Genomic DNA, 8,861 nt, shown 5'->3' on the forward strand with positions numbered 1-8,861 from the left:
GATGGGGAGATTACCCAGCATTATCCAAGTGAGCTCAGTGTAATCACAAGGGTCCTTATAAAAGCGGTGCCCAAGAATCACTAGGAAGGAAGGAAGCACAGATAGTAGAGAGGGAAGGGGAGGGGGTCACGGGCAGGGGAGTGGGGGCAGATTTCATGACACTCTGTTACTGGCCTTGAAGGTGGAGAAGGAGCCATGAGCCAAAGAATGCAGGCAGGCCCCGGAAACTGGAAAAGGCAAGAAATTTATTCTCCCCTAGAACCTCTAGAAGGAATGCACCCTGCTTCCACCTTAATTTTAGCCCCAGTTAGGACTCATTTCAGACTTTTGACCTCCAGAAGTGTAAGATAAGAAATTTGTGTTGTTTTAAGCCACTAAATGTGTGACAATTTGTTACAGCAGCAATAGGAAACCAAGCGGTCCCTTGTTCCAGGCCTAAGAGACCTGCAGGGACTTTGAGTCTTACCGTAAGTGCCGTGACCACCAGCTCTGTGTCCGCAGCTCCCTTCCCAGAGGCGGCCAGCCCAGAATGCTTGTCCGCCCTGCAACTTTCTTCCCCCTTAATGAGCGTTCTCCAGCAGCTGCACCAAGCCCAGCCAGGGCTCTGCAGGACTACCCTCCCTAACTCTTCACAGCTGCCTCAACTTGAGTCACTCCCAGGCCAGCTGGGCTGCCTGTGGCCTTGATGAGAGACCGCTGTTCAAGGCACATCAAACACACCTGTGCCAGTTCCAAACTTTGGGGCTAAGGAAAAAGACTTCTTAAGAAAGTGCTGGTGGCGGGGTCTTTAATCGTACAGGCCTCCCAATCATAATATCTTGCCAAGAAACGTTACCCGTGGCTCTACCTCCCACTGTTCCCATCTCTGACATTACTCCTTTTCTTCAGTGTAGGCCTTAGTTTGCTAATCTATAGAAAGGAGATTGGACTAGATGTTTTTTCTCTTTTCTCTTTTATTTTACTTTATTAGTTAATTAATTTAGTTATTTTTAATTCAGAATATTATGGGGCTACAAACATTGTGGTCACATGTAATGCGTTTGCTGTTCTTCCTAAGGAACTGTCTACCGTACCAGGTTCTGTGACCTAAATAGTCCGGCCTAAGGGAAAGTTTTTCTTAATGGGTTTAAGCTGCCTTCCAGAATTCACCTAATTGTCCTGAGGGTCCTCTGCCCTGGAGGCCTTTCCACGGGTCCTGCAAGGCCTCTAGAATTTATAGATCTGGTTTAGCCAGTAAAGTCAAAATTATTTTCACGTGCTAAGACATAGACCTCCTAATACTCCCAAGTTCAGATCTCTTTAATTGATTTGATTTTCATAAACCTATGCCTATACTTTTTGCATCATTTTAGCTGGATTTATTCTTTGAATCTTTTATTCCTTTTGTGTTAGCTCTTTTACTGTGCTTTCATTATGCTTGGTTTATTTTATCTCTTTGTTATTATTTATACTGCTTTCTTATCTCTATTCTTCTTAGGGCCTCATTGTGATTCAGTTTTACTTGTTTTGTCCTGGTTTTATTCATTTTAATTGCTTTAGCATTTTTAAATTTTCTGGCCTATTTTTTGTTTGTTTTTATCTTTTCTGGTTATCTAAATTACATAACTGGAAAGCATAAAGAGATAAACCACAGGAATAAATAGCCCATAATCCAAGCAAGGGAAGTGAAATGTTTTCTCCTTCAGGGACCTACCGATTTGTTTTCTCAGTAATTTCCAGATGTTAGCATTACTAGTAGTCTGCTGTGCATCACAGAATTCTAACAAGTACAATGCACAGTCTCTCTGAGCCCTGAGGGCTTAAAGCTCCCTGCTGAGGCGATAAGATGTTCCTAGTGGTTAGGATAAAGCAGAGGAGAGTAAGAGCTAAGAGCTCTGGGCACTTCCCCCACGCCTGCCCCTGGGGAGCTCAGAGTCAGCAAAGAGCTCTTCTGAGGCTAACAGTCATGGAAGCCTTCTTGGGAGAATTAGGTCTTATTATTATTTTTTAAAACTTATTTGCTGACAATAAATTGTTATTTATTACAATATAATGAAGTTTTATTATATTGACCTATAAAACAGATCAATTTTAAAGTATTTTTAAAAATCCATTTTTGATTTGTTTTAGCAAGGATTTAAAAACTTCCTCTAGAAATCCATTTTTAAAAGTTACAATAAGTCTGTGTACATTAAATAATTTTCCAAGCTTCTTTGAACTAATAATGTGAACATTAAAAAATAACTGAGCAGAATATTCTTGGAACTTATATCTGGGTCTAATACTATGTCACTGTTAAGCACTATTGGGAGATTAGAGAGCCAATGAAGGCAAAAGCCGAGGTATTTCTCTTTCCTGCTTTGCCTCCTTGCATCTCAGGTAGAGAATGTAGGTTCCCCAAGGCTTTAGTTCCTGCTGTCAGGCCTTCTGTGGTTCCAGTTTCTAACTGCTGATTCCAGCCCCTGGGCTCAGGGAACACCATCCCTTTGTCCCTTTGTCCCTTCCAGCCTAAGGGTAGTAATGACTTCTTATATGCTAATCTCTAGGTTGCCTTCCTGCCCACTTAGGCTTCACAGCTCTTTCATCACTTGTGTTTTCATTACTTTCATTAAATTTTCTATATTTTAAATACTTGGAGTAGTTTAGGTTACCCTGGTCAATCCTTATAGAATCATCCCTGGCCTAGTCATCTGGGGCAGGATAACGCCCTCTTCCCAGTCCTTGACCAGGGTTGTGGGCAAGCAGTCAAACTGACAAAGGTGTCGTCACTCCTGACTGCAAGAGGTGCAGAGGTAAAGGGAAGTCAAGCAGTGACAGGGACTCTGAGTATTGAGGACACTGGAGAGGAATGTCTTCAGCCACCTTGACCTTGACCAGCCTAGCAAGGAGGGATTCAGAGGCTACTCGGTATCAAGCTTTCCCAAAGCTAACATTAGTATAGCCCAATCCTTCATCTAGCTAAGCTAGAAAACAAATCATTCTTTGTCAAATGTAAAGTTATTGCTTTCTTACGCACGAAAGGGAAACAGGCAAACCCTGTGAATTGTCAGTTGACTTGTATATCTCAAGTGTGAAGATTTATTTGGTGAAAATGTCAAATATTTGTGAGTTTATAGTTCATTAAGTTGATCTATAAGATGTTTAAATTAATGGAGTTTTATTTGCAGAGTAAATGCACATTCGCTTCTAGTAATCCTCACAATAAAACTAAGGCCTGTCCCAAGTGCCTTAGTTATGGAGTAATCAGTAGGGGTCAGAAAAACTCAACTCCACCCGCAGAAAGAGAGGTTAGTTATCTTCGGATTGGTCTGAGTTTATTTATTGCCCATTTAGGCTCAAAATCCCATACTGGAAGGATTACCTGTGTTTATAAGATTTTCCTTAAGGAAGAAAGAACTCTTCACAGGACAGGCGGCACTTAAAGCTCATGAAATGGAAAATAAGGACCAAGCTGGCCATTCTGACATTCAGACGGAAAAAGCCTTTAAAAAGTAAAAAAACATTCCTATAGTTGTTTAAGTATATTGAACCATGCAGCACTGAGCGACCCATATTTGGGGCAGTTCCTGAGTAAGAAACTGGAGAATTGCTGAAGCGGTTAGAGGGGAAGTGTGTTTCACAGCAAGACAAGATTACAGAGCCCTTTGGATAAATTGGTGTTTCACCTGGTGCTCTTAATTCAGCTTTCAACTGGAAGAGGAAAAGCAGATTAGAGTGCCCGAGCCTTTGAGTGCGTTCTTTAGGCAGGGCCTCCATCTAGTGGTCTGCACTAGAAATTAACCCAAAGGTTTTAGCAAACACTATTTCCTTTCACAAACTTTGTGAAAATAGAAAAATAGAGCTCCCTCGTGTTGCCTGGCAGGGGACAATTTCCCTCCTGAATCCACTGAACCATGTCCCTCCCTTGCCAAGAACTGCAGAGTTTTTAACATCTGGGTTTTGCCATCTTCTCTCCATTCATAGAGATCTCACACCCAGTGTGTCTCTGCACATAGAAGAAAAATGTGATTTCTAATGACCAGAAGGAACAAAGCTGTGTGTGTGTGGTGTATGTGGTGTGTGTAGGGTGCATTTGTTTGGGTTGGGGTACGCTGAGTCAGCTCAGTTGTAGAATAGAGAAGACAATGACACTTGCTAAAGGTGGGGACATGGGATACATATCAGAAAGAACAACAGGAGAATGAATAAATGTTGATTGGACAATGAGATAAAAGCAGATGCACAAACTTGCAAGAGAGGAATAGCACACAGGACTGGGAAGCAGAGTGGGGCCAAAATGAGATGAATATTGGCTGGAGCATACATAGTTCATGACCCTGAACAAGTGACCTCAGGTTTCCAAAGCTCTCCTGCTCCTACCAGCATGTGACTTTAAAAAGTCCTTCTCCATCTGAGCTTCTGACATTCTTTATCACTGTTACTTTTTTTATTTCAGAATATTACAGGGTTACAAACATTTTGGTTACATAAATTGCTTTTGTACCATATCACCGTATTGTAAAGCTTCTCTGGCTACACAACACTTTGACGGTCTGATAAGGACTATGGACTCTCTTCTCCCATTTATATATAATTTTGTACTGTGTAGCTTTGGTGACTTAAGAACATCCTCCAAACCTATCCCTGATCTCTAGCACTGTTCCCTAGAAAATAGGCCTGTGACAATTCTTAGCGCTGGTGCAGTTTTCCTCTTTTTTTTTCCCATAACGTTAATATTTATTGCTTTTTATAAATGCTGCATTGAAAGCCCAAGCATTCAGTTTACACACAGAAATTGTACAACTATATGCCACTTCACAAAGGCAGTAAACACATTACATTCTACAAAATCTGCTTTATAAAAATTTTAAAATTCTAAATATCAAAAGGTACAGCTGAAGACAGAGCTATAATTTTGCAGCCAGTAATTTTGACAGAGAAGTTGCAGCTTGTGTGACTTTACATATGTAAATTTGAGAATATTGAGTTTAGAGCAATTATCGTGCTTTGTGTTAATCTGAAAAATATAATACTGGCTGTCCAAGAAGCATGTTCAAAAGTGTTTAATTCTCTTTAAAATGTTATACAAATTATGGTGATTTCTATGCAACCCTAAAGCTTCAGTCATTTAGCTCAGGTACATTACTAAAGTAATATATTAATTCTTCCAGTACAGTGGTGTTACATACCATTGACATTTGTATACTCTAGAATAATTTAGAAAGAAATGTGTAATATTCACAATGTTCAGAAAAGCAAGCAAAAGTTCAAGGAACCTGCCACGTTCTTCTGAGATGGTCTCATGTCAGCTTCATAAGCATTCATTCTACAACATAGTACTAAGCTAATGTTTGAACACAATTTCCAAGATAAAGCACATTTTCTCATAAATAATGAAGTCTTTTTCTCAGGCACCTCAGAAATATACAAAAGAATTTTAGTCTGAACAGATCTCTTGGAATGTGTTTAACCTAGTATTTCAACAGAGATAAGATCTCCAGGGTTTCACAGGGGTAGATTTTATTTGAATTACTCAGAAGAGACAGAAAATGTCTTCTGAAAAAGGTGAACTCAATTATTACCAATAGAAAAAGTATCCACTGTATTCATCTCTTATAGAAACAGAAAAATATAATTATTTTTCACCTTAGAATAATATATATGTATGTATGACTTAAAGTTCCATTGTACATACTCAAGCAATAAAATCTGGAAGCAAGCATGAAACCCTATAATTCATATGTTAAAATGTTGAAACTATGACCAAAATATGAAAACTGCTGGAGCTGTCAGAAAGAGACAAGACAAAAAGGCTTCTTGCATATGTGTACACTAAATGTGATAATCTCAAAAATTTTTCAAAATTATAATTATTACCTTCTAGTTTAAAAGCTTTAATTCTACATTTTTAAAAAAATATCTATACACAAACCACTGATTTGACCAGACCCAAGAAAAAAGTCGCGGTAAGCAGGACCCAGAAGAGCTGATGTTCACAGTTCTTACCTGCACAACTCTTTATTTTACAACCTGCTTCTCTTGTAAAACTAAAGGTCCACTTTATTACATAAAAATTTTATACAGGGTTAAAGCCAGAGCTATATGCAAAATACTGTATCTAAATGTTTCTAAATATTAACAGTATTGTTCCATTGGTTCATCTGTGACTTCTGTGGCTTTGTTGTCATTTTCCATAGATGATTCTGGGACAGTCTCTCCAATTTTACTGGAATTGGATACTGCTAATTCTTCCATTTCATGGCAGTCAGAAGAACTACTATTTACGCGACAGATCAGAGTCCTCCATTTGATTATTTTGCTCAGAATTCTCTTCATTCACAGTTAAGCCATCATCAGATTCTTTTTCTTGATTTTTTCTTTCTGGGATCATTTCTCTTGATGTCATAAAAGACTCTAAAAATAAGGAAATGTTGCAGTTAAATTTTTTTCAAAATACCTCCACAGTTAAGTTTCATGAATTCTGATATTCTATAGTTCAAATCGTCTCACCTGAAATTCAGCATGAACTACATACAGGTAGGAGAAAAGCCCAAAATCAGCACTAGAAGGAGTTCCATTATGTTAAATTCTTTCACACACACACACACAAAATGAAGTACAAGAATTTGAGGATTTCCTTACTCCGCCTTTTTACAGATGGTCTTTAAACATCTTCTTCTTCTTCCTCTTCATCCTCCTCTTCATCTTGTTCTATAAGTTCTGACTGGTACACTTTCTTTGTCTTTATCCTGAGATGAAGATGATGCTTCTGTTTCTTCTACTATAACTGAAGAAATTTCACTGGAAATTGTTTGGCCGTTTCTCTGACTTCACCGTCTTTGTCAAACCTGAGTCTTTTTATTTCAAGCCCCTAAATTTCCACAGCATTCTTCATCTGGTTGTTTATTTTTTACAGTGCTCACTGGAGAAACTTCTGATTCAGACGTTGGAGAGTCACTGTTATTTTTCTCTTCATTTTGCTGTAAGTTTGACCCTTTGTTGTCTTAGCTCTCAGGAAAACCACTTGTTTTCATGGGGGCTGACAAAGAAACCTTTGGTTGATTAAGTGGCCTGGGTGTTCCAGTCCCATTTATATTAGACCACTCAATATAGCTTGGTGAATTTCCAGGAAACAGAACACCATTCATGCGATTTAAACTATTGGAATTGGTTTTCTCTGAAGAAGGATAAACACAGCTAACAACCATCACATTCTTTTCTACTCCTCTGAGAAATTTCTCTGTTCCTGTATAGATTCTCCTTAGATCTGTTAGCAATTCACATAGTCGCTGGATAGCAAAAAGGATACCATTAAAACCAGTGAAAATTTTCACTATTCTTTCCTTCATTTCGTCAAAGGGAATATATTCAACATTAGGGTTGGGGGCACCTCTTGGTTCATGAGCTGAAGTTTTGAAATCATCCATCACTTTCTCCAGTTTGAAAATAAAATAGCGTTTAAGTTGGAACCACTGAATCATGTCTCCAGTCTTGGCTACATGACAAAGAAACTGATCCAGAACAGAACAAACTTTTCCCCCTCATCTCAAAATCTTTTAGTGTCTCCTGCAGCCTCTCAATGTCCATGGCTTCCCTCTGAGAGTCCCTGTCAGCCTCTTCCTCCCTCCACATGTCTCCTAGGGACCAAAATGCCTCCCCCACGCCCCAACTGCCACCCAGATTCCTTCCCTAAGCCACTACCGCCAGCCCTCCAACATAGCCTAGTTTTTCTCTTTCTTTACTATTTCCTTATTTCCACTCTTAGACATTTTCCAATCTTTGTGTACTCTCGTGTATTATTCAATAACACTGACTCTGTTTTCCCCATCACTGTTCATTTTTCCTTCTGTTTTCCACTATTCATTTGTGTCTTCTATCTCCATTTACATGCCTTCTCTATTGGATATGTTTTCTTTCGGCTCCACGAAAGAGCAAACAATGTTTTTAAAGGAAATGTTTATGGCCATCAAGAGAGAATTGGAAAGCATGACATGGGAAAGCAGGTGAGTGATAGTAGGTAAGGAAGAAATTCTAAGAAGCCATGACAGTGTGAAAATAGAGGGAGAGATGTGCAGAGAATCGCCAGATAAAGATACTTCAAATCTGAGGCAGCAGCTCTCAGTTTTTGTAAATTTATGACACATTTTTAAATGCTAGAAATCTTGGTAGCATAGACATAGATACTGTTGTTATCATCATTTTATAGATGAGAAACGTAAAGCTTGTCATGTCAAGGCACAAATAAAAAAGGGTACCATTCATAAAGCACATTGTAGTTACTGGCAGGCCTAAGAAACCATCTATAGGGGCACTGGCCACCTTATACCCTGTGCAGCCACCGAAGAGTTGAGGGTGCTGGTAAACTGTTTCAAGGTACATCAAGAAGCTCTGATATAATTTTCTCAATGTTCCACAGCCTATAACTTAAACCTAGCTCTATCTGACACCAAAGTATGACCTCTTGAGCTCTCTGCCCTACAACCAAAATAGTAAACACCAGCACCGTGCTAATAATTACATTAAGATTATACAATCATATTAAGATTCAATGTAGAGTCTCAGAAGTTATACAAACTCTTTCAAGGGCTCAAGGAAAATGTAGCCACTAACCTATTAAGTAAAGAGTAGTTAAAGTATCTGCTCAAGCAAGAGACCCAGGACCCACGTGCCCAGTGGAGAGTCAGAGCAAAACCTCTCAAGCAGAACCCAGCTAACTGAACTCTCTGTTCCCAGAATTGTAGCTGAGTCCTAATTCTAGGAAAAATACACACACAGCTGATTTCTTTTTCCTTGACCTAAAACAAAAATCACAACAACATCCAGGGGTTTTCTGAGGTCAGCACAAATTCAAGGTCCAGCCTGCACCCCTTCTACCAGACACACGTTGTTAGAACAAAGAATAA

General features: G+C 39.1%; 1 pseudogene; it reads right to left on the reverse strand.

Moving 5' to 3' along the window:
* Positions 1 to 5,994: 5,994 nt before the first annotated feature.
* Positions 5,995 to 7,560, reverse strand: LOC123642535 (annotated as a pseudogene).
* Between the last annotated feature and the right edge of the window lie 1,301 nt (positions 7,561 to 8,861).

The sequence above is a fragment of the Lemur catta genome, chromosome 7 (genome assembly GCF_020740605.2).
Source record: "Lemur catta isolate mLemCat1 chromosome 7, mLemCat1.pri, whole genome shotgun sequence".
NCBI classification, from domain to species: Eukaryota; Metazoa; Chordata; class Mammalia; order Primates; family Lemuridae; genus Lemur; species Lemur catta.